The sequence below is a fragment of the Leiobunum rupestre genome, chromosome 7, assembly GCF_980474605.1.
Source record: "Leiobunum rupestre chromosome 7, qqLeiRupe1.1.hap1, whole genome shotgun sequence".
Taxonomy (NCBI): domain Eukaryota; kingdom Metazoa; phylum Arthropoda; class Arachnida; order Opiliones; family Sclerosomatidae; genus Leiobunum; species Leiobunum rupestre.
Window position 1 is genome coordinate 6,867,675 of NC_143390.1, and position 27,326 is coordinate 6,895,000.

General features: G+C 35.0%; 2 protein-coding genes and 4 non-coding genes across 6 annotated transcripts in view; 4 read left to right on the forward strand and 2 right to left on the reverse strand.

Moving 5' to 3' along the window:
* LOC149934204 (uncharacterized) overlaps positions 1–27,326 on the reverse strand; it is a 371,814-nt gene that overhangs the window by 148,722 nt on the left and 195,766 nt on the right. The window lies entirely within an intron of this gene.
* The window catches only part of LOC149934207 (sodium/potassium-transporting ATPase subunit beta-like), a 132,049-nt gene that overhangs the window by 53,942 nt on the left and 50,781 nt on the right, over positions 1–27,326 (reverse strand). The gene's annotated exons all lie outside the window — the stretch shown is intronic.
* TRNAP-AGG (transfer RNA proline (anticodon AGG)) lies at positions 26,218–26,289 on the forward strand. The gene has a single exon. It is a non-coding gene; the product is annotated as a tRNA-Pro (tRNA).
* On the forward strand, positions 26,358–26,429 carry TRNAP-UGG (transfer RNA proline (anticodon UGG)). Its single transcript has one exon. It is a non-coding gene; the product is annotated as a tRNA-Pro (tRNA).
* On the forward strand, positions 27,055–27,126 carry TRNAP-AGG (transfer RNA proline (anticodon AGG)). The gene has a single exon. It is a non-coding gene; the product is annotated as a tRNA-Pro (tRNA).
* On the forward strand, positions 27,195–27,266 carry TRNAP-AGG (transfer RNA proline (anticodon AGG)). The gene has a single exon. It is a non-coding gene; the product is annotated as a tRNA-Pro (tRNA).

Sequence of the window (27,326 nt, forward strand, 5' to 3'; positions counted from 1 at the left end):
CTGCGCTAAAACAAGATTTAACCTTTAAAAAATACCAGATTAGACCTTCATAAATTCATTAATAAAAAAGACTTTATTACCTATTATGCTTACGATGCCTGTCTTAATTTCAGTGAATCTAAGGAGCTATCGGTGGTTGTGTGGTAGAGCGCTCGACTGCCAAGCCGAATGGTCTGGGTTCGAAACCTGGGTGGCGCATTTATTTTTAATCAATAGAGAAACGCTAAAGTAGAATTTCTTCGATGCAATAATTTCAATTTCAATTCTATTTCAATTAAACCAAAATTTCGTACTCTATTAAATACGCTTCCGATAAAGCTGAAGGTCTCATTTTCAATAAGGCGTAACAAGTGTCGGTGGTTCTGTGGTAGAACGTCCGCCTGTCAATCAGGAGGTCTCGGGTTCAAATCCCGCCCGATGCGATCGCAAATTGATACTAAGACAAATACCGTGTACAACTGGTGGAAACCCTGCCATTGGACGTTGAGAGGTAGCATTACACTCAGCACTCGGTCCGTCCCAAAGTCATTAAGAAGAAGTTGGAGAGAAAACGCCCATATAAACACAACAGACTCAACATGCACATCCATCAGAACACAAACACAACAAATTCAACACTCACAACCTACGCATAAACATTACAAAAACCGTAATACACCAAACCGTCACGACGGTGAGCGAAAAAACACCATCCAAACCAAACCGCAAATGCATCCGTTAACGCTCACCGTCACACGGTGGTTTTGCCAACCCTTTGAGAAACTGCGTACGCAGTGATTACACTTTGCACCGAAAATGCGAACGCGTTCGCAGTCCTGACAGACAGACACACCCACAGACCCACCCACAGACCCACCCACAGACCCACCCACCCACAGACCCACCCACAGACAGACACGGTCGTTGTATAACCCCTCCTAGGGAGAGGTAAAAACTGAAGAATGTTGTTATAAAATTCGTAAATCATATTTTTAAAATAATTGCTAAATAATACAACGAATAGAGATTTTGAAATAACATTTTTGCACGTGGCACTACATCTACTACGGAAAAAAAGCTAAATTCATCAGCTTATTGACACAGGTTATTTTTACGAGCAAATTGAATTTTAAAAGTCGTCAAAAGATATTACAATAAATCGAAAGAAGGTTATTTAAACCTTTGAGATTTTATAGTCAAGCCACAAAAATTTTGCTACTTTCTTGAATTTATTTTAAGCTGGTATGTGTTTCCAGAAAATAAAAAAATTAAGTAACAATTTATTGAAAAAGTCTTCGGTTAGATAACATATGATTGTCTACCGTGTTCAAACTTTCCGGACCTTCTTGGGCGTACCTATTACTGATTGATAACGAAGCTAATGTACAAAAAGTACCACAGTTTGGTATCCGAGATTAAGACTTTATAGTCTTCTTAAATAAAATCTTCTGATAAAGGAATTAGCCGAATAAATAATGTATTCATATTCTTAGGGAAAAGGACTATGTTGAGAAAATACATTGTGGGTATACTTTGATTTGGGTTCATTTGTCCGAAATCCATTCGTCCGAAAGGTGGCTGAAATGTCTGAACGACCATTTGCCAGAAATAGTCAGATACATTTCTAATGTTAAAATCCAGCTAAATTAACGCGAATAACTTAAGTAACGTGAAATGACCTAACTTGACCTAACTTGACCTAACTTGACCTAACATAACCTGACCTGACCTGACCTTATCTAACCTGACCTAACCTGACCTAACCTAACCTGACCTATCCTTACCTAACCTAACCTGACCTAACCTAACTTAACCTAACCTGGCCTTGTCCTCACCTAACTTATCCTAACTTACCTTATCTCACTTTACCTTTATCGTTTAATAGAAAAAATATTAAGACAAAAGCAACAAATCATTTTTTATTTCGGACAAATGAACCAAATTTATGATTTATCTCTGACAAATGGTCATTCGGACATTTGTACCACTTTTCGGACGTTTGGTTTTCGAACAACTGGCCCTACCTCTAAACTTTATTATTAAACCAATAAAATAATTTTAGCTGGTTAAAATGACACCGAATCGTTTGAATTTCCGAAATAGAGGCTCTTGAAAAACTTAATTGGTCGTATCTGTTATCATATCAAGGAGCTAGCTGAAATTCGGACCGAATTTGTCAAATGATTCTGTGGCTCTTTAAAGGGTCAAACAAATAAGTTTTAATGGTAACGGCATTATTATCTTTGCTGACGATCGTAGAATCGAGTTCAGTTTATTTTAAACCAAGAATTAATCAGGTTATAATTAGTATACCCGGATTAAAAATTAAGTTTGACCTGGTTTTATCAAGCTTCTAAGGCTACATCTGAATGGGGCATTACCACTGAATAACGTTTTAACAAATGAAAACAAGATTATAACAAGGCAATAGGTTTTTCCCATTTTTAAAGTTGTTCCATATGTACAAAAGAAAATATATTATATACTTATACTAACTTCCCCTGCGGTTGACTGAAATAGCCAATGGAACAGCTAAAAATTTCCGTTCAATTGTTAAATTGTACTCTTGAAGACGATTCTGGGTGAGCATTTCAGCAATTATTGTATTATATCAATTTAAATTTAAATTTTATATATTTTTAGCAACATAATTAATTATTTGGGTAAAAAATTGTAGAATATAATTTCTTAAATATTTTCAAGTTTAGTTTACCCTTAATGACTCTTCGAAAGGAAGTTAACTATTTAACAGACTTCTATGATAAAGAACACATTTTGATGGAAGCTTCTGATGCTTGGGCTACTATGGGATCACAATACCAAACCGTAAATATGAAGTTTCATAAAGGAAATTGCTAAAACAGGAATCTTCCTGAAATTTACCTGATGAGCCAAAATAGCCCTTTCTATAAAAAAAGCTACGTTTGCTGAACTTGTTTTGATGTAGCTCATTCGTCACGAAATTCGTGGAAGTTCAGTTCAGTTACGCTTATGAACAGGGTGCCTCGTTGAATTTACTCTTATGTCCAGGGCTTTCCGTAGTAAAACGTCATCGATACCCGTGACGCAGCAGCAACATCATAACACGAACGCCAATGTTACTTTATAAAAAGGCCTATTAATAATAATAATAATAATCAACTAGGCTAATACCCTTGGCACCACCTTAGGCCTAAGTCATCAAGCGACTTTCAAAGCCATTAATTCAGGTAGCCGGGTTACAATGCGAAGGAGGGTGGTGGAAAGCCCTGCAAGCCACGCGAGCCAACAGCTTCCTACACTAACTATTACCGTTAACCTCAACAAGTTTTTATTTTCTTAGAAACCGTACAGAAATCCACAGAACTAAATCCATTAGCGTTCAGTTCCATTACATTGAAGATTGCAATGAACAGATGATTATTTTGAACTAAATAATAACCAAAAAGGTATTTATTTATTCTTATGGATCACGTTGAGACAGTTTTTAGCGTTTGCTACCCCCTAAAAAATCCAATCAGCCAGATATCCCATGGTTTCCCTAATTGGTTCTTCCGGTTCCTTTTGCCACGACTTTCTATGTTCCCACCTACTCACACCATTTGGCCCGCGATTGCTCTCAACATATTTATTCTCCATAAATAAATGGTTTTTCTAATCATGTTTAAGTTAATTTTCATTATTTTAAATTTTAAATTATTTCTAAATAAGTCAGCAAAAATGTTGAATGCGTTAACTTTCTTTAGTTTCCTATTTTGAGTTAATATCGTCGTTCCAAAAATACAATTTTTTTCGAATATTGTGCATACCACTGGTAAATTATGGTAAATATGGTAAGTATGGTTAATTATGGTAAATATGGTAATTATAGTAAAAATGTTAAATATAGTAAATATTATAGTTAATATAGCAAATATAGTAAATATGGTTAATTATGGTAAACATAGTAAATATGGTTAATTATGGTAAATATGGTAAATATGGTAATTATAGTAAAAATGGTAAATAAAGTAAATATTATAGTTAATATAGTAAACATTATAGTTAATATAGTAAATATTATAGTTAATATAGTAAATATTATAGTTAATATAGTAATTATTATAGTTAATATAGTAAATATAGTAAATACTATAGTTAATATAGTAAATACTATAGTTAATATAGTAAATACTATAGTTAATATAGTAAATATAGTAAATATTATAGTTAATATAGTAAATATAGTAAATACTATAGTTAATATAGTAAATATTATAGTCAATATAGTAAATATAGTAAATATTATAGTTAATATAGTAAATATAGTAAATATTATAGTTAATTTAGTAAATATTATAGTTAATATAGTAAATATTATAGTTAATATAGTAAATATTACAGTTAATATAGTAATTATTATAGTTAATATAGTAAATATTATAGTTAATATAGTACATATTATAGTTAATATAGTAAATATTATTTATTATTATAAATATGGTTAATTATGGAAATTAAGGAAAATTATGGTAAATATGGTTAATTAATGTAAATTATGGTAATTAAGGTAAATTATGGTAATTAAGGAAAATTATGGTAATTAAGGTAAGTTATGGTAATTAAGGTAAATTATGGTAATTAAGGTAAGTTATGGTAATTAAGGTAAATTATGGTAATTAAGGTAAATTATGGTAATTAAGGTAAATTATGGTAATTAAGGTAAATTATGGTAATTAAAGTAAATTATGGTAATTAAGGTAAATTATGCTATTTAAGGTAAGTTATGTTATTTAGGGTAAATTATGGTAATTAAAGTAAATTATTGTAATTAAGGTAAATTATGGTAATGAAGGTAAATTAAGGTAATTAAGGTAAGTTATGGTAATTAAGTTAATTATGGTAATTAAGGTAAATTAGGGTAAATATGGTTAATTATGGTAAATATTGGTTTATATAATAATACGTGAAATCAAGAAAATCATTCACAAAGGAATATATCAACCTTAAAAGATCTTTAACTTTATTTTCAATACTCTACAAGTCTTTTCTAAATCTTATTGGTGTTAATCTCCATAAATATAAGTTTAGGTTTTAATAATTCATATAGATATATAATTTAACATTATCGACCATTATTTTCTTCTTTTCCTATTTTATACCATAACGTTATTTACCACCTATTAAAAACCATTTCGGAACTCTGGTTAATCTATCATACCATTAACTTTTTTAATTTAATTTAGTTAATGCCTATGTGGTTGAAGATAAGCTCAAGGTATAGTTAATCATATGATAGCAAATGTTTTGAGAGAGTTAATAAACATGAAAATATGATCTGAGTTTGAAGGCGACGGCTGCGAACAAAATAGTCTTTCGAAGGAAAAGTGGAAAATGAAAACGCTGAATTTGAAAGGATATCGATCCTGGTTGCTGAAATCGAACTCTTGCAGAAAATAGTTTCTTACTTGTTTGGCTTTCAACCGTAAATGTACATACTTTATGCGGAAAAGATTGCTACAAAATACCTTTCTTAAATCGCGTGCGGATATGGATGCATCGAACATGTAACTATTTAAATTACCTCTTAATATTAACAACAGCGGTGGCGATCGTAAAAACATTTCTGTGGGCGTCCGGTCCATAATTGTTTATCCAAAAATTCTTACACTTAAAATTTGAGTAAGAAAATGTACATATAAAATTTATATATATATATATATATATATATATATATATATATATATATATATATATATATATATTTAAAGGTGTTCTTTCTAATATCTCATCTGGCAACGAGTTCATTGATAACAAAATTTAATTCAATGTCTTAAAAAAGAGGAATAACGTCTACCCTGGAGTAGAAAATTCTTTATCTGGAAATACGAGCGCTATCTCCCACGTTGGGCGTTAGAATTTACCCAGAAGCCCTCGGTATCGTGGTGTACGTCTGCTTTTGCTGCCATCTGGATTTTTTTATTTATTTATTGTGAAAGTCGCATCAGTCGCGTCTGCTATAAGACAGTCCTAACGTTGATAAGTATAAAGTATAATTACCTTGACGTGTTCTCTTTGATGCCTGACTATAAGTATGATCATGATAATACATTTTTAATAATTTTTTTAAAGTAAGACCAATAAATGATCCCCCGAGAAAACCCAAAAAATAACTAAGAAATTTACAATATGTAATTCTCCATTTTTGATACGAATAAACAAAAAAACCTCTTTTTTGGAATGTAGGTGGCTTCACTAACAAAAAAGTAAGTGAAGTCAACCGCCCGAAAAGCATACTGGTAATTTTTCCCCCTTTTCTCCTCCAGGGTAGACGTTATTCCTCCAAGCTTAAGACTTTCTTGGCCACATACATTAGGAAGGTATTTTACGATATCTAACGTAACAAAAGATATTTGGGTAAAACAGGGTGCACGACGAGGCAATTTTCTGTTAAGACGAATTTATCGAAATCAATTTGATGCTTTTTTGATAAAGGCAGTGAGTTATACTAAATTTTATTTCTGTGGGGCTCTGCAACTGATTGACATCACAAAATCAGTTCGACGACATTTGTATCATTAATTGCGGTACTTTTATTTCAACCATATCAATAATTCTATAAAATATTTCCAGTACAACAAAATTCACGTTCTTCTCTGAAGGTTTCTAAACGTGTTCAATAACTTTTCAAACTTAAAAAAAAATAAAGTTATGTTAATATTTTGATAATTTTACAATGTGCTTCTCGACTTATACAGAAACAGAAGCATATTTCAGATTGATGATGGTTTCAATCATTTTAGTTTGAAAATATTGACAGAAATACTTAACCAACTATTTGTACGTTTCTCCACAAGCCGCAATGCGATGTCTGTAGGAGCCTTTATTAATAGCGTCTTATAATAAATGATTCGCTAAAAGATTCAACACCCCTAGGCAAATTTAGCGGAGTGCGAAATGGTTATTTTAAAGAATGTGCCCCGCAATTCCTCTCCGCAATTTTTCAACCCCATTTACTTATTAAATCCGTCATTATTGGAATTACAAAATCAAGTTCGTATTTTGTCGAAAAGGTCTTTACTGATAAATAATGCAATATTTACCTTCAGAAAATTATTTCTTTGAAAGTATAAAATATAGATTTATCGCAATTTTTCTAGCCTCGACGGTTATTACGCGAAAGATGGAAGACGTGTATCACTCAAGCGCAAAGCGTTTCTTCTCCTGAAAAGACGGTTTCTCGTTATTGCGATGACCTACTTCGTTCGCTCTAAATCATTTCTGGCCGTTTTCTCGAGCATCCTCGCGTGTTTTCGGCGAGACCATTGAAAACAAATTGTCTAAAAGGCAAGTCCCTCTTTTAAGAGAAAACGCGGAGAAAAATGGCGGAAACGAAGTGGCCTAGTTTCGCTTTTCAGGCGGCGCGAAGGCGAAATCTGCCGTGAAATAAGCACTAAGGCCCTCGCCCAAGCTAGGAAAATGGTCAATCATATCAAACAAATAGCCCCATTTGAAAGAAAAACATTTTTCATCAGGTGGCGATTACAGATATTGACACAGCGGACTGGAGTTCTTTCACAAAGCTAAAATAAATATTCAACTATAATATTCGCAATATCGATCGTAAAATTGTTAGGTTATTTCCAAATAACACTGTTCAATGTAAATGCAATTCGCATTATTGCTATTGAAACAAATATAAAAGATAAAATGTGTTTAAAGTAAGGCTTTCGGTGGGGAATCAAATAGTTTCACTTCTTATTGGATTTTAGGTTGAAACGATTGTACCGTTTAAGTGCATTATTTCCAATCTTTTTATCCACTTATTATATAAGGTAAAGTGAAATCAACTTAGCCTGTGGAAATATTATCCCTTAATGGATTACCATGAACAGGTCTTTAAAAATTAAAGTAAGTTTATAGTAAGATAAATCCCGGTCAATTAATTACCTTGAGAAATGAATAACAACTATAGACTTTGTACGAGTAAGTTAATACTTGTTTTGACAGATTTCTATAAAAACAATTCCAGTATTTCGCGTAAATTATTAATGGCGTTTTGGTTTAGGCTCAGGGCTGTTGATTGTTTTAATTTGTTTTAACCGATAAAATTTATTTATTGGACTGAAATCAGATTCAATTCAATTCAAATTTCTTTATTTTTTAGGAATACATAAGTTGTTGGAGGTCCAAATGATTTGTTTTATTTTTAAAGTCATATGCCTGTTTTTCTTGATAAACTGATTGGAACAGAATTTTATTAAAATTTCTCAGAATTGAAATTCCTAAAATATTCGTAAAAACGTTGAAGAATAACAGGTGATTTAAATGATTTTATTTTAAAGAATAACTAGATTTTGGGCTTTTCTGAAACTACAATTGATTTAATTTTTCCCCGGGACGACATATTTCCCTTACAGTCCAGGTGATAGCAATTTCCCAACCAGAAACACGATGTTTTTAGGAACAATATTTCAACTACAACATTCGGATAAATTTCAGAAAAAGCCATAGCACGGTATTATATTATTATAGCCAAGGTATATCCGATACGTAGCATTTTATCCTGTAATTTATTTACTTCGTTTTTCATAACATCCATCAATTTTTAAATGAATTATCTTTCAAATAGTCAACGTCTGAACTGTCAGAACGATGATGATGAATGTAACCTGACCGTCTCCATTCGTTTAAAAAAAATTAATACAAAACTTGTTTCACATTCCGTTGCTCGGAACAACAAGGCGCATAAAATAACTCTCTTGGAGCAACGCCCCATGAAAACACGAGTTTCTGCTGAATCTGCTCTCCAAGGCCCAATAGGACACGCAAAGAATTTTGGAGCACTCGTTTAGCACTCGGAGCAGACAAAATAAAAACTGCATAATACTTTTCTACTTTATTAATTTGTCACTGCGAGAGAGTAGGGGAATTTCAGGAATTATTTCATGTGTCGCGATTTTCATTTCTATTTTTTCCGCTGAGTTGGGCGATTCCGCTCACTGATATCGAAATTTTAATGCTCCTTTAATTAGTTTAAATCAAATTAATAGCCTTTATATAATATATTTAATGCGATTCAAAATAAATACAGTTTTGTTAATTACTTTTTCTTATTTTGATATTTTAATTAATTTATTATGAATAATTAATCTTAGCAATTATTACTGTTATATTAAGTTTAATAATAATGATATAACATAATGTTATTAAGAACAAATATTATTAGATTAATAGTAATTAACATTCAATTAAGGTTCAAGACAGCAGTTCTTATATAAACAACGAAACTGAAAGTAAATCATACATTATACATACGATATTAAAGGGAATATAACCTCAGGTATTTGGTTTTAGTTTTAAAAATGTTGGGCGCCACTGTACAGGGAAATTTTAAAAATTGAAGGGGTCTTCCATAAAGATTGCTTTGCAGGTTATATTCCCTTTAAGCCAAGGCTCTTTAAAATGTGGAGTGTTATTAAAATTATTCGAAACCGTTTAATATCTGCTATTACAAAAATCGCCAAGTGAAAATGCTCCACCGCTGGCTGCGAGCGGTATCGTGTTTCCGCCGATGAATTGTGTCAAGTGAAAACCAGGTTTTTTGAGAAACTAATAATAATAATCAGCTAGACTAATATCCTAAGTCATCAAGCGACTTTCAAAGCCATTAAGCCTCATTTTCATGCTTGCTGGTAGCGGGTAAAAATCGTCAAAATCCGCTTCAGCTATACACTTTTTCACTTTCCGCGTCGATCTGTTTCAAACAGATATTTTAGATTTATTTTCACGCTTGCGAGTGGCGGATGCGAATTTTGACGATTTTTATCCGCTACCAGCGAGCATGAAAATGGAGCTTTAATTCAGGTAGCCGGGTTACAATGCGTAAGAGGGTGGTGGCAAGCCCTTCGCTATTCAGCCAACAGCTCCCTACACTTACTATTACCATTAAACTCTACAAGTTTTTGTGGAAAGGTGAAACCGAAGAACTCGGGGGAAAGCCCCTTTAACCAGTGGGGAGAGAACTTGCAAACTCAACGCGGAAGCACTACGAAGTGGTTCCGAGTTATCACCCAGTGCCACAAGCTGGGATAAAACCCGGCTCCTCTTGCTGCTAGGCGAAAGTGCCACCTTACTCTCTTGACTTACACGTCGAATAACTTGAGAATTTTGGAATTAAGAAATTATGAAACTTTATCTAGTTAAGCTATTAATTTAAAATAAAACCAATTCGTATAATTTTTGTTCTATGTGTCAATAGTTCTAACTTATAAGTGGTATTAAATCAATTAAAATTTTAACTAATTTCTTATTGTAATGTTTTCTTACACTATAATTAAATCCATTACTGATTTTGAACAGGCTGTACAGATAAAATGCCGTTTAAATGCTTTGTTGGAAACTTGTATTATGTCATTTCCATTTTGTTCTTCAAAATTTAAAGTTACTAAAAGTTGGTAAATACATTTCTGCTGACGATATTATTTAAGTTCGAAACAATAGATAATATCGGCCCTAACAATCAAATAACGTTCAAACTTTTGACATTTAAGCTGATCAAACTAAAGCTTTATACTCGGCAGTTGCGGCTTTTCCGCATGGGCAATCTTGGAAAATGCCTCGGGCTCTAAACAAGATGCCAAGTTTAAAGTGAACTCATAGACAGTATATATCCCTTGGGGAAAACGAGCCTATTTTGAGACCCCCTCCGAGGTACCTTTCGAAACGAAACCTCTTTGGGTTATTGGAAGAGCTTATGTTTATTCAGTGGAAAATACGTGTTTTCTTGTAACCTTAGAAATACTTAGTGTCCTTTGTGAATTTTGAAGTAGGTAAGCGGCTTGGTTTTTGTGGATGTACATATTCATCAGCTTCAAAGTAACACGATATTCTTCGAGTGTTTCAAACAAATTTTCATATTTTAATTATTTACTAAATTTAGTAATTTTTTTAAATTAGGGGATTTGTATTTTGTAAGATTAGTAAATTAGAAGGCTGAATTGTTAGCAATTTAGTATTCGGTAATATTCGTAAATAATAATTGAACAAAGAGAGTAATTTATAATTTGTTAATTCACAAACTTTTTTAAATTTTATAAGTTAGTATTTCCATAAACAGAAATTCAGTTCCTTGCAAAATTCCTAAGTTGGTTCAAAGTTTTAAATTTGAAAATTCGCGAGATGAAAATTTGTGAAATTAGCTACTTTGTATTTGTTAATTTAAAAAATTATAAATGAAAAGTTTTGCAAAAGAGTTATGTATTTATGAATAACTTAGCAATTTGCAAATAAATATTTTTTTTCGTAAGTAAATTAGTTTTTATAAATAGTAAACTATCCATTTGAAAAATATTAATTCGGAATTTTGCTTAAAGATTAAATTAGTATAACCCTTAATTTTTAATTTGGCGTTGCTCTTATTTTCTAATTTAGTGCATTGCTTAAATATTAATAGTGATAGCAAAAACGGATATATAAAATAATAATACATTGCATTCACATCCTTTGGAAAGGTTACCATCAATTCTGTTGTACCAAGAACCCATTTAGATAAATAATAACTACAAGTAGACCGAAACCTTAATTGTTTAAACAACCATTTTATTAAAACAACCAATCGTTGAAAATCATTTTAAGCCCAATTGCCACTTTTCAAGCCTGCGATACAACTTAATAGGACGATTCAATTCAACCGCGAGATTCAACGCCACCTCTGTTTCACAAATCAATCGTTCAATTCAACTTCAGATTTACGATACAGCTCAACCTTACGATCCTACTTCAACCCGAAAAACCATTTAACCGTAGATTCAACTCAACCCGAAAAACCACTTAACCGTAAATTCAACTCAACCTGAAAAACCACTTAACTGTAAATTCAACTCAACCCGAAAAATCACTTAACCGTAGATTCATTTCAACCCGAAAAATCACTTAACCATAAATTCAACTCAACCCGAAAACCACTTAACCGTAAATTCAACTCAACCCGAAAAACCACTTAACCGTAGATTCGTTTCAACCCGAAAAACCACTTAACCATAAATTCAACTCAACCCGAAAAACCACTTAACCGTAAATTCAACTCACCCCGAAAAACCACTTAACCGTAAATTCAACTCAAACCGAAAAACAACCTAATCGTAGATTCCACACAACCCGAAAACCACTAAACCGTAGATTCGACTCAACCCGAAAAACCACTTAACCATAAATTCAACTGAACCCGAAAAACCACTTAACCATAGATTCATTTCAACCCGAAAAACCACTTAACCGTAGATTCATTTCAACCCGAAAAACCACATAACCATAAATTCAACTCAACCCGAAAAACCACTTAACCGTAAATTCAACTCACCCCGAAAAACCACTTAACCGTAAATTCAACTCACCCCGAAAAACCACTTAACCGTAAATTCAACTCAAACCGAAAAACAACCTAATCGTAGATTCCACACAACCCGAAAACCACTAAACCGTCGATTCGACTCAACCCGAAAAACCACTTAACCATAAATTCAACCCGAAAAACAACCCGACGATAAAACTGGAAAGGATTTAGTGAATTTCAAAATTTTCCCCATATTTAATTTTTAAATGAAAATAAGTTTGGTTTAAGTTGACCATTCATGTCATCACATGGTTACAAATATTGGATGACTTAGCTCCATCAATATCATTTGTCGGGCTTAAGGAGAACGCTGTGTCCCGTCCGAGCCAGTCAGCGCCTATTATTAAAGGGCTCAATTTCAATAAAACCGTCGTACATAATAATGACAGTCGCGTAATAGAGTGTACATTTCGCTACTTAAGAGAGACAGCGAGTGAACTGACGCTTGGAGCGAGTATAGCCTCGGCCGCTCGTAAATTAGGCTGCCGCTCATAATTAAGTGTAAATCCGGTTCGTTATCAACACAATGGTTATGCCCCTCCAAAAGCCTCTTTTCCTAATGACTTATTGATTTTCGCTGGTGTTAGGGCTGTGATGTATTGTACGACGACAACGACCCGCGGCGGTTGCCTACAAAATGTACACGGATAAATTTATCTTTTGTTCCTTGTTGCCTTTACTATAGGCATGATCACGAAACAAAGAGGATATTACGCTTCGCGTACCTTTGTCTTCAGACCCTCGGCTATCCAAGTACGAGCCGCGGATTAAAACCAAATGCATTTGTTTATAAAGTGTTTGGTTATTGTTTAAAGAGTCACAGATACGTTTGAAACTTCATGTAGCTCCTCTTCTCCCTTTGGGTGACTACCTTCCGTATTGTCAAAACACGGTTCTGTAGCCTCTCCATCAAAATTCCAACGTACCTGTGACCCAGAAACCGCGTACTTATTTCACTAGATAAACTCTTTAAATAAACAGTCATTTCTTTAACAGAAAGCTCCGACGTCAAGACTGGACGCAAAAATTACCCGTTCAAAAATTTGGTTTTCACTCAGCTATAATAAATGCCTCAACGTCAACTCAGAAAAAAATTGTTATAATTAAGCCTAAAGAAGGTTTTTTGCGTCGAGGCTCGCTGTCACGGCGTTTTTGTCCCAGTGAAAACCAGTCCTTCAGTTCGTTTTTTAAATTTCACCGTCGCAGGATTTTTGATTAAGCACTTACTAGCTTACATTCCGAAGCAAACAAAGAATTCAAATTGTTTGAGCTCATTTCTATATCCTGAAATTTCCCTGGGATTTTTAAATATCTTCGAGAGATAAACTTCTTTACACAAAATAATATTTTCAGACTCTTCATAGATTAGTATATTATCATCCGTAACTAATGAAAATCAAGTTTTAAAAATTATTACTTTCTACAAACTTCCATTTGAATTTATTTGCGAAGTCGGAGAAGATAGAGTACTAAGAGTTTGGGTTGTTGTTCCATTTTATGGTATTCCTTTCCTGTTTCTGTTGTTGCTACCTCTTTTAATAATAAATTTAAATAACCCATAAAAATAACCATGCCAATTTAGAATTTCCAAGGTTTTACAGAATCTACTGGTTAAATCATAAATAATTGTACAAAATCATTGTTTTGTCAGACACATATTGTGTAAACTAAATCATTGTTTTGTCAGACACATATTGTGTAAACTAACCTCATTAAAATATGTATATTGCCAAAAGTGTGACTATTATTATTATTATTATTGTTATTATTCTAAGTGAAAACATATAATATAAGCACACATAACCTAAGATCTAAAAGGGTCTATTGTATTTAATGTATGAATTATGGATTGAAAGTTAGATATGGCCGGAGAGTTTAAAAACAAAAGTTAAATTTAATTCTACATGACTTTATTAGGCAAATTTGGAAAGTAAAAATTCTAGCGGTTCTTTTATATACGTAGTTGCAGAAACTAGCATTGTCGTACCACCTGTCCAAGTCATCATCAGTTATCCTTAGAATGATATCGGAGGTTCTCCTAATGGCTTTCTTGATGTCGACGTAGATGACTGTCCTTCTCTATTAGGTTTTCCATCTGCAGAGTAGCCTTATGAATGGTCTTACGTCAAGGAAGGGTCGTTTCCTCAGGCTCTCGATCACGAATCTGCGAAGGCCTATCGTCAGTTCCTTAGATATGGTTTACTTCGACGCGTCTTGGTACCACCGAATGGATGCGACGTCACAAAATAAACGTAGGTAATAGGGATAGTCACAGCAGTGATTCCACAATTGAACACATCAAAATTTAAATAACTTGGCATGAAATATTACGGGGATTTCATGAGGGTAACGTATCTTTTAGAAACTTCATGTTTGATATTATCTTTAAAAAATATTAATTTAATTAACAGAGTTTTACTGGACTGTCCAACACGACTTAAATTATTATTGACAGTTAAAGAATAATACTTAATCATATTCATATTCATGACCTCCTTAATTTAGTTAACAATTTATGTCACGACTACCAAATTCAGTATGGCATAGGCTGCTGATTCTTCGTGTCACCGAAATATTGTTGCAAACAGTGTGACGAGGTGGCGCCGCGGTAGTTTCTGCTGACAAGTAGCGATAGCTTTAATAAAAGCGAGATTTTGTAATTGCATCTCCATCCTTTTCGGTTTAACCGTCCACCCCATCCCACTGAAATCTGGAAAATGTCCTCTTCGCGATGAGGGAAAATGTCCTTTTAAAAATAAAACCCATCTAGTTCATTAACATTCTTATATTAAATATTTACTATAAATTGAAAATTACTGTTTTCATTTTAAAGACCTGGATATGCTATTGGTTAAAACTTAATACATTACCTATTAACTGTTCGTGTTGAAACCACTTTAAATTTGATTAGTTGCTTGAAAATATTATTTCTAGAAGTAAAAGCCTTTCTGAGAAAAAGCCGATTTGTAGTGGTTACTGAGAGTGCATTTACACGAATCTAGGTAATATATATTTCTGAAATGTGGTGTTTGTCTGTCTGTACCGCTATAGGTATTAACACTCTTTGCCGTTGGACCAACAAACTCTGCACAATTGTTCTCAGAGTAAACTAATCCCACAATTTATGTCCACTTTCCCAATAGGAGGTCTCCTGGGGCACTTACGGCTTTGTTCTGAAATCGAGACACTTGGGTTTATCTATTTACTTCGCGCGTGTCAATATATTATCTCGTAGCCTTATTTTAGGTGTCTTAAACGTGCAATTGTTTCTTAGTTTCTCCTCCTACGCAATGGAACGCCGTCACTTGAATTAAAGGCATTAGAAGTTGCTAGCTGACTTGGACCTAATGTGGTGCTAATTATTTTTATTATTAAAAATTATAATTATTTTATTTATAAAATATTTCGTTTGTTCGAATTTACCTTCGACAAAACCCAATTAACAATAAAAGATTTTCCTTTGATTTCCTGATTAAAGAACCTAATTTTCAAGTATCGCTTAAAGGCCGAGAACGGAGATTCCATTTTCTCGTGCGTGAATTTAGACCCCCGCAAAATTGAGTGACAGCGTCGACTGCTTGACCGACGGCTCTGACCGTTTTTGAATAGAATATATACAATGAGCATCAAAAAAAGAGGTAATCTACAATACATGGAATTGTCCAGGCGGTCACTCAAGCTGTCAGATCTGTCACTTAGGTTGTCAGAGATGTAAATCAGTTGTCACTCGTCAAAAAAATTAAGTACGGGATAAGTGGGGTGGAAATTCGCTCTGGTCTCGATCTTTAAGCTGCCAGCTCATATAAGCCAGAGATATGGAATCTATCTTTTAAGCTAGCTAAGGGCCGCTTAATATCTGCGCGGCGATCACATGGACCAAGTCTCATTCCCTATGAGTCACGTCTTTTTTAGTTTAATTTAACTTTTTGGTTTCTCTTACTGCATAGTTTACCAATGTGATGTGATGTTTTTGTTTGTAAATATTTACTTTCATTTCTAAAACTGTTTGTTATAATTTTATTACATCCACTGGTAGCAGTTTTCACGTGGATTAGAAATTTTGCCTTATTCCATTATGGCCGGCTGCTTAAGCTAGTAATTGTTATAAAACTTTCGGCTTGTGTCTTGCACTGGAACATTTTTACGATCAACCGATCTAGCATTTTACGTGATGACCTAGACGAAGAACGGGCTGCCCTACTAGTTACCAATAAATTAAAATATAAAAGAATAACTATAAATTTCAAAAAAAAATAATTAAATAAAATGTTACGAAACAAAGGTATTTAATAAATTTAAATAAGCCATTCACTAGATCAATCGGTCTAATTTGAAGATTCATACGTCCTATATCATCCCTTCAGAGTGACCAATATATCGCGATCAACAAATTATCGTTCCTATCTCTTCAGAGAGTCAATGGCAATGTATGGAAAATCACATTAAACCCGCAGCCAACCCCATTCGTGTCCGCAACTTCGAAAGAAGAAACAGAAAGAGATATACGAGTCAATCTTCGTTCTTCCATCAGCCGGAGACTTTCCAGGGCAACAAAATAAAAGTTGAACTATCAAAGGCGAAACGAATTCCCGCTGAGCCCCGAGGGGAAAAGCCTATTCAGGGGATTCGATAAAAAAATACGTACAAGTCCATTTGAAAGATAACTCGTATTGTCCCAATAAAAGTCGAGGGGACACTGCGCCAGAGACATTTTTGCCGGCTATTGATGGGAGTGCCAAAGAATTTCGCCGAAAAAAGGAGACAATCGAGTTGCGCGGGGTTATTTAATGACCCATAAAATACTTCGCTAGTGACCGAGCGGTTGACGATTGGACACAGTGGACACGGTATCGGCGAGTGACGATGGCCAAAACTAATTCTTCCTTTTTGGAAAGACCTTGGTAAGGGCGATGGTAAATTCAATTTCATCATTTTCGTAGACGACTTAGGTGGGTCACAAACATAGTTCCGGGGACTTAAATTTAATAAGTATTCTCTTCTTTTTTGCAAAGTAAATGAAGATCCTAGTACACGCTTTCGTTTTCATCTTTTTATGTGTATCTGTTTGACGTGATAAGTAACGAAAAGAGTTAACTTGTAGAAATACATCAATTGATATACCTCTCTTTGCTAAATAATGTTTGGTCAAATTCTGTATTGTGAAAACCTTAAATGGAACATTCATGGGGATGTTGACAAATTTTGTAGCGCAGTAAGCGAAGAGGGTGACAAGGGAAGGGTCAAAGAAGACCGGAAACGAAAATTTTCAATAGTTTTAAATTGAAACCCGACCACCTGTTACTTGATCAGGCACAAGCAACATTGCTTATGTGGTCGAAGGTGGTGCCTTGGGTATTAGCTATGTTTAAAAAAAAATAGCCATTTCGTACTTTTTTCATTTATAATAATATTCTTGGGTTTTCTAAAGGGAAAACAGTCAATAAATAGAAAGAAAATTGATCATCTTCCATAATAATAGCACTATCAACTTCAAAATTATTAGTGACGTAATTGAGGGGGGGGCTCTTTCGTTACGGTGGAGGGGTTCCTATTTGTGATCAGCCCCTAAATGTAGATTGCCCCTTGTAAAATATTTACGTTTTGAAGAAAATATATGATTTCTATTATTTTTTTTTAATTTGAAAAAAAAAAACCTTTGTAGTCTCAAGATATCTACCATTAAAATTGGATCGATATTATACAAGATTTTCTCAGCTAAAGTAAAGAAAATTCAAATAAATCTTAGTTACAGATTAGGTTTATTTGGTGGAAAACTTGAACACCAGCGGATCTGAATTGGGTGGTAATCAGGGTTGGCAAAAATCCAGATAAATTGAATCAGATTCAGACCAGTGGCTTTGATAGGATTAAACCAATTTTTTTGGTTTTAATCGGATTTAAAGTCAAATGGCTTAGCCGTACTACTTATGTCAATATGTCCAGCCCTTATCTTCATTTCGTCTGCTTATAAGACTGCTAAAAACTGTTAACAATTTGTTTCCAGTTTCCTAAATATTAAGGCAAAGAAATCAATAATACAAGTTTTTAAATCATTATTTCTTATATTGGGTTTGTTTTTACTAGTAATTTTTCAATTTGGAAATTTTTAGTTAATTTTCACCGTGTTGTGTAATGTTTTATTCAGTTATAATTAAGCCGGATTTTTTTAAGTGGCTTAAGCCGGTTAAATACAAGTGGTTTAAACTGAACTGGATAGGTTGTTGCCAAGCATGGTGGTAATCCGCATAAATAAAGGACTGACAAAGCATTTGACCATTGAACGTAGAATTATACTAGTTACATGTAGGTATTGGCAATTTTTAACTTAACATTGACAAATTTGAGACTTGAACGCCAGTGTTGCCAGATGTAAAAAATAAATTATGGTTTACAAACTCCAAAATTATTGATTTTTTTGCCAATTTATTTCACTTCCATTATGAAGGCTTGTTTTGAGAGATTGGAGAGCTTTTAAAAATTAGAAGTGATTTTTCATGATAAAACTACAGGAATGCCAAGATTTTATTTGAACAAAGGCAACGAATAACATTTTTGAGCTAAACATGAGTGCAAAATGTTAGTATGTTCGAAAATTATTGAAAATATTGTAAGTCCTATCAGAAGTATTGAAAATATTGTAAGTCCTATCAGAAGTATTGAAAATATGGTAAGTCCTAACAGTTTTTGTTAAATGATGCGTAATATAGCAATAAGAATTAGCTTTTATATCACGGGTCCCGCGCCACCGTGCTGTAACTTATATGGGCACAATTTCACGACTGCGAAAAGGGAGAACGTTGATATTTTTCCAGCAGTTATCCCTCGACGTCAACACTGGGCACATCTCTTTCATTGTTGGTACACCGCAATATTTCAACCGCTGAATAAATTCGAAGTGTTTTCCATATGAAGTCTTGCAAGAGGCAGAAATAAAAATAAGTCAAAGACAAGACAAACGCGAATCTCGAAGAAAAGAAAAGACGGAATTTCTGAGAAACTAAATAATGCTAAAACATACAGCACTCAGAAAGATTCATAAATATCTTCTAAACGTGTAGTTTCCTTTGTTTCCAAAGACAACAGCATCTGGCAAGACATTTCCAACCAACACCTAATTAGAAGAGTTTGAGTCCTGTTGGACCTGATCCCATTGAACTTAAAATATTCGTGATGTTTTTTCCTTTCTATACAAATATGGCGGTATTTGGTTGAATGAGAATTTTATATACCGATTACCTTTCGTAGGTTCGTTTTAAGTTTAGTAAATGTTATGTTTATTACGCATTTCGATGCGAGTAGTTAAAAAATTGTTAAAAGTGCGTTTGTTTTATAAAAGAAAAAATAAACAAAATTCTAAGCGGGACCAGGGTTAAAAAAAGGGGTTTTGGGTGGGGAAGTTGTAATTTTATCGGGAATTTTGTATTTTTCATTGGTCAGTTAGGTTAGGTTAGGTTAGAAAAGGTTAGGTCTAAAAATGTTATTTTTGAAAACAAATGCTAAGGATGCAAACGAAATGCGGTTTTCGGTCGAATGGGATTCGGCCTAGTGATACAATTCAATCGAATGGGATTCGGCCTAGTGATACAATTCAATCGAATGGGATTCGGCCTAGTGGTACAGCTCGATCGAATGGGATTTGGCCTCTCGGTACAATTCGATCGACTGGGATTCGGCCTAATGGTACAATTCGTTCAAATGGGAGAATGGGATTCGGCCTAATGGTACAATTCGTTCAAATGGGAGAATGGGATTCGGCCTAATGGTACAATTCGTTCAAATGGGAGAATGGGATTCGGCCTAATGATACAATTCGTTCAAATGGGAGAATGGGATTCGGCCTAATGGTACAATTCGATCGAATGTGATTCGTTCAAATGGGAGAATGGGATTCGGCCTAATGGTACAATTCAATCGAATGGGATTCGGTCTAATGGTACAATTCAATCGAATGGGATTCGGCCTAGTGGTACAACTCGATCGAATGAGATTTGGCCTCTCGGTACAATTCGATCGACTGGGATTCGGCCTAATGGTACAATTCGTTCAAATGGGAGAATGGGATTCGGCCTAATGGTACAATTCGTTCAAATGGGAGAATGGGATTCGGCCTAATGGTACAATTCGTTCAAATGGGAGAATGGGATTCGGCCTAATGGTACAATTCGTTCAAATGGGAGAATGGGATTCGGCCTAATGATACAATTCGTTCAAATGGGAGAATGGGATTCGGCCTAATGGTACAATTCGATCGAATGGGATTCGTTCAAATGGGAGAATGGGATTCGGCCTAATGGTACAATTCAATCGAATGGGATTCGGTCTAATGGTACAATTCTATCGAATGGGATTCGATCCAATGGTATACAAGTCAATTAGAAGGATGCAACTAGGATAGAGCTGAATCTAAAATACAGGGTGAGTGTTTTTCGTTACGTAATTTTTTTGCCGAACGTTATTGTAACGATTTTTTCATTAATAATTAATTTATTATAAATTTCGCAATTGGGAAGAAGTTGGGAAAATATCTAATCTATTACTACTAAACCAATATTTAAACTCAGCCGCGATGGTAACATTTTTATACGCCATTTTTCAATATGGAGTCGGATTAAAACTAAAAACATTAGAGATGGTTATTGGGGTCTGACAAAGACAGGTAGATAATTTCTTATTAAGGCAAGTAACTAATAATTTAAGAAGCATCAGGGACATTATTATATCCACCATTTTCTAAAATGGCGTCCATTTTTTAAACAAATGACTGGCTTTACTCGGTCTAATAAAGCAACGTAGATTTTTCTGTGAAATGGGATTGAAATTTCAAATTGGTGTCAAATTTAAGCAAAATATACGATGATTTACTGTCTCTTACAAAAGACAGAAGTAAAATGTCGACAAACTGCGATAAAAATGGCGCCAGTTTTTGTTAAATTTTCAATTTATACTGACGAAGAATTTTTACAAAAGCGACATAAGACCCAAAAAGTGTGTCAGTACGGTATAATGTTTAAGGAGAGCTTGTCGCGAAGTAAAAAGAACGAGTGGGAAAGAGGGTTCAAAATACGTGATCCAAATTTGAAATTTTCTCCATTTCAGCGCCGCCGAATGAAGCGTGTTAAAGCAAGTGTCTTCTCGAAGTGAAGTAACTCTTTTTTCAACAGATGTCGCATGCGCCGCCATCAAAACAAGACTGTTAAGCTACATTTTTACACAAAAGTCGTATACTTATAGGTACCCCTGGCGTTGATTGGATAGTTTTCACATTGCTCAATAACATAAATTAAAGTAATTTTAAACCACATTTTTACATGGGATATATAATTTGGGTTTAAGTCCACTAAATAGAGTATAAGTTGTCTAAATATACTACTCTACAATGGCTCTCGGACGACTTTATCATTTCGTTATTTTTAATTTTAGCTTCCTTGGCCATAAATAGATGGCACCACGATCTTCAGTAAAATCGCGTTGTTCGTAGAATCGGATATATTCATGGTCATCTCTAATAACAGGGGCCTTTTCATAATACAGGTGGCAATCATAGAGCCGACAGTATATCAATTGTATATATACTTCTCTTAAGTGAAGCTAAATAAACCAATTATTATTATTATTATTATTATTATTATTTAAAACGTATGTCTACGGGTGAGTAAATCGAAGAGCTAATATTGCGCCAGACCATAGACTAAATATATAAAAGCTAGTACTATACTAACTAGTAGGCTATGTAGTCTATTGCGAGACTAGCTCTCCGGAAATATTTTAGTTGATGCAATGGTAGAGCTGACACACTTTTGGTTTTACCATAAGTGGATAATAAAATTAAGTATGGCACAGAACGAATTCGGTTAATGATGGTCTGTCGTGGAGTGATTGCGAAATAGGAAGTTTCCGAACAGGAAACTCGTCCTTTCCTACTCTTAACGTTGGCAAAATAGTTGGTAAGTTTGATGGTGAGAATTACTAGAGTATACACGCGTTTAGGTTTGAAATTCGAAAAAAACTAACTTCTGAAATGGAGCCAGCGTTTATAATAATTATTTTTATCTAACGATTGAATAATTCATCATTATTTTCCAAACGTAAGCGTTAAATTTTATTTACACTTTTGAAAACATTTCAATTTTCAATAGGCCTTGGCTGGTCCGTTGAAAAGGCTGCCGGCGGACCGTCGACGATTTTCCGGGCATCCTTCAAATACTAGGAGCAGTTCGCGGAAAGTTGACAGTCCGTCGGTAGGTAATGGTTTACGTTGTCATTGGCGAAACAGCCAATCATTAAAAAATTTGCATTGGGTGAAAAGGAAGTGTCACACTTATATTTATTATACACTTATGGTTTTACTTATATTGACAATAGAAAAAATCTTCGAGCGAGCGTAGTCCAACCTTTAAATGAATCCCTCTCGAGTTGTCTGGTTCTAAAATAACGCGAGTACAGGTATGGAGGTCGCGAAGATAACGGAAATCCAGACACGGTCGGTTTTTACTCTTTTCGACTTTTGGCTAATTTCCAAGAGACTCAATTGAAACCACGTGGAGGGTGCCGAAAAGGTCACGCCTCGCATTCCATTTCTACGCGCTAAAAGTCATCCGCACGCTATTACCGTTAATCTTGTAGTTTTTATGGCCTAGGAAAATTAAATCACTCGGAGGAATACGCTTTAGGAGACGCGTTTATTTTGACTAACCCTTATACGCTTTTCAGACGAGGCTTTAGACGCCGTTTAGTAAAATAAAGTTTATTTTAATCTTAAAATTTTCTGTAACAATATAGTTTGATTTACTAAACCTGGTTTTTCGATCTCCGTCTGAAAATGATTTAAAAATAAGAAACCGGCGTACAAGCTGAGATATCGAGCTCACACCGTCAGAGGCGTGGCGACCCGGTTTAAGGGGTTAAAATTTAACTGGGTGCCAAGCTGGCTATCATGTATGACAGTAGGGGGCGCCAAAACACTCACTACCTTTAAAGTCCAATTATTCCTTCAACCAGTAACAATTCTGATTCTTCGTTCAATAGAAAATAAATTTTTTAGTTGTTCAGATTTCTATCTAAAACGGTTTTTCAAAAATTTATCACAATATCTCATATCTATGTTATATACAGAACAGAATCGAACTTACGAAGGACGGACTAACGTTGTAGTTGATAAATTAATCAGTAGGTTATATAAAATTTTAAATAAGACCGTACCAATGACGATACTAAACTAACGGTGAAAGGCAGCTTAGTCTAGACTAAAATCTGTTCTCGGGGGAGAGACAGGCTTTTCCCTCAAAGTTCCATTAACAAAACGCTAGTGCATATCATTAAATTAATTTTTATTTCATAAAAAAATACAAAGCTATTTCCAATGTTTTGGTATATAGGGGGGCGCCATTTTGAATTTTTTTTCACCGGGCGCCAAATACCCTCGGTACGCCAATGCACACCGTTCTAACATAGACCATTCGAGGGGTCCAATATTTGCAAATTTGGCTACGGGATTTTAAATCTCAAAGTTATTTCAAAAATCAGAAACTGATTTTGAGATTTCAGATCGCAATTTTCGTGTTGATTTCCGGTTGTTTAGGCTGATTTCGAGATTTTGGAACTGGTTTTCGCTCAGATTTCGGGATTTTCCAGTTGATTTCAATATTTCTAAATCATTTTTATCTAGATTATTCAGGACTTTTAGGAATGTACGACCCCTCGAGTTAATTATGTTCTATAAGGGTATCAGTTAGTCGAAATAATAACTGATATCTGTGTGGAGTGACGTAGTCATAATCAAAACGCTAAGCATCTGCGTCAAATAAAAACCGATTATCAAAAGACAAAAAGTGATGACGTAATCCGAAGTTCGCCCAAATGTGTGGTCATTCTTGAAAGTGTTTTCAGTAAAACATTTAGTACGCAGTAACTTAGAAACTTACGAGAAACGTAATTATAACTTGGTTCAGTTATTTGGGGAATGCGACTCGATTCTGCCAATGGGAAAAACCGAATTTGTTGGTATTTTCAATATGAACCACAACCAGAATATACGAACGTATTTTACCTTTTATAGTCTAGTAGTATTTTAGAGTAAAAACGTGGCCAGCTTTTTCTATGTCGGCAGAGATCGGGTGAGATGTCGTTTCAAAGTCACGTCTTTCTCGGAATCGATTTTTCGAGCGAGGACTTTTCAGTTGACCCACTTTCGTTTTACTTTTCTCGGACTTTAATCTGAAGATATTCGAGAAATCGACGAAATATTTTTCTTACATATTTTTCAAAAAATAAAAGTTCGTATAACTCTTTCGCGTCTATAAATTTCTCGGTGGATTTATTGAAACGCGAGGACCTGGTTTAATATTTCCCCGAGAATGTCTTCGACGGTTAGAAACTACAATCCGTTAATCTTGTAACGTGTATTTCAACGAGGAAAGTAAACTTTATTGTGTTACAAAAATGCTTATTTATTATAGGGTTAGTTTATGGTAACAATGGTAGAATGTGTAAGGTGTTTTTGCATTTCGTAAATAAGCTTTACATTTAGTTCAATATGAAATTTAATTTCTTAGTAAATTCAAATGTAATTGAAAATGTGACCGCCTTTTTACAGCCCGTCTCTAGAAATAGGGTGATAGCAATTCGTAGCTTTATCCATGGCTACCACGTTGGTATACAATTTTTCAAAGGAAATGTTCCCTTTTGTAAACCCTTGAACTTTTTCCCAGGGGTAGGAATTCCTAGTCCACTCTAAAATACATCCTATGACGTCATGGTGACGAGTCCCTATTGTTCCATTAATTGTTTAATTCACTTTCGTTGTACCAATTTCAGCATTCTGTCAAAGATATTAGGCATGGCTCCGATTAGTGATTTTATAGATATTATTAACACATTGGGGGATTGTGTGTACTCAAATGTCAGTGACAGCTTGTCTACATCAATAATTATATCAAATTGTATTTTAAAATAAGGTGACAATTAGCACTTTTGTATGTTGCACCCTGGTCGCAATATCCACGTTTCCAAATTCCGACACACGACTTCATTTCTGGCTATAGTACTTTAAAGATGTTGTCGATTCGTCGGAGGTTCGCGGGTATCGGGAGAGATAAATCTTTGCCCGTGCAAAATATTGACAAATCGTTTTGCGACCAAGTTAAATATACGCTAAATAAACAGCCCTTTTTCGAAATGAAAATGTCTCCGAAGATTTTAAGCTCCAGCGCGCATTAAGGTTCGTATTGATTTCCGATACATTTTGCTTCGACGAACGACTCCGTCAAGCCAATTATCTCGGGAATCGCCGCCACCGAAAGACACGATCGTCGGTTTAGTTTGAAAAAATCAAGAATTCTCGGTAAATGTTTTCCAAAGCTGAACAAACAAAATTGCCTTTTGAACCCCTAAATTATTTTGCCGCCAAAATCCTTAAGAGTTTTAGAATCTGATATTTTTCTTCTTCAAAGATACGAAATAAATTTGGAGGAATTAACAAGAAGACGGTTATTTCGTTTTTAAATTAACACCCAACGTTTCAAGGGAGCATCAATATAATATATTATTTGAAACCAAATCTAACAATAAAACGGCTTTTACATTGACAAAAAAAATATTAGAAGTAGTCGTCGCCCGTTGGTCTAGGGGTATAATTCTCGATAAGGGTGCGAGATGTCCCGGTTTCAAATCTAGAACGGTCCCCGTACGAGCAGTGTTTTTTTTACATGACTTCCTACATTGACGGCGCCGATGAAGAGTTGAAATCGTGGTGAGTTGGTCCAGGGGTATGATTCTAACTAAGAGTGAGAAAGGTCTCGGGTTCATATCCCAGACGGACCCCGTACGAATAATGTTTTTTTTTGACATAAGCTATTACATGGACGACGCCGATGAATGGTTGGCGTCGTGGTCCGTTGGTCTAGGGGTATGATTCTCGCTTAGGGTGCGAGAGGTCCCGGGTTTAAATCCCGGACGGACCCCGTACGAAAATTGTTTTTTTTTTACATAAGTTTTTACATGGACGACGCCGATGGATGGTTGGCATCGTGGTCCGTTGGTCTAGGGGTATGATTCTCGCTTTGGGTGCGAGAGGTCCCGGGTTCAAATCCCGGACGGACCCGTCACGAAGAATGTTTTTTTTGGACATAAGCTTTTACATGGATGACGCCGATGAATGGTTGGCATCGTGGTCCGTTGGTCTAGGGGTATGATTCTCGCTTTGGGTGCGAGAGGTCCCGGGTGCAAATCCCGGACGGACCCTTCACGAAGGATGTTTTTTTTGGACATAAGCTTTTACATGGACGACGCCGATGAATGGTTGTCATCGTGGTACGTTAGTCTAGGGGTATGATTCTCGCTAAGGGTGCGAGAGGTACCGGGTTCGAATCCCGGACGGACCTCGTACGAAAAGTGTTTTTTTGACATAAGCTATTACATGGTTGACGCCGATGATTGATTGGTATCGCGGTGCGTTGGTCCAGGGGTATGATTCTCGCTTAGGGTGCGAGAAGTACCGGGTTCGAATCCCGGACGGACCCGTAACGAAGTTTTTTTTTTGGACATAAGCTTTTACATGGATGACGCCGATGAACGGTTGGCATCGTGGTCCGTTGGTCTAGGGGTATGATTCTCGCTAAGGGTGCGAGAGTTCTCGGGTTCAAATCCCGAACGGACCCGTCACGAAGAATGTTTTTTTTTGGACATAAGTTTTTACATGGATGACGCCGATGATTGGTTGCCATCGTGGTCCGTTGGTCTAGGGGTATGATTCTCGCTTAGGGTGCGAGAGGTCCCGGGTTCAAATCCCGGACGGACCCGTCACGAAGAATGTTTTTTTTGGACATAAGCTTTTACATGGATGACGCCGATGAATGGTTGGCATCGTTGTCCGTTGGTCTAGGGGTATGATTCTCGCTTAGGGTGCGAGAGGTCCCGGGTTCAAATCCCGGACGGACCCGTCACGAATAATGTTTTTTTTGGACATAATCTTTTACATGGATGACGCCGATGAATGGTT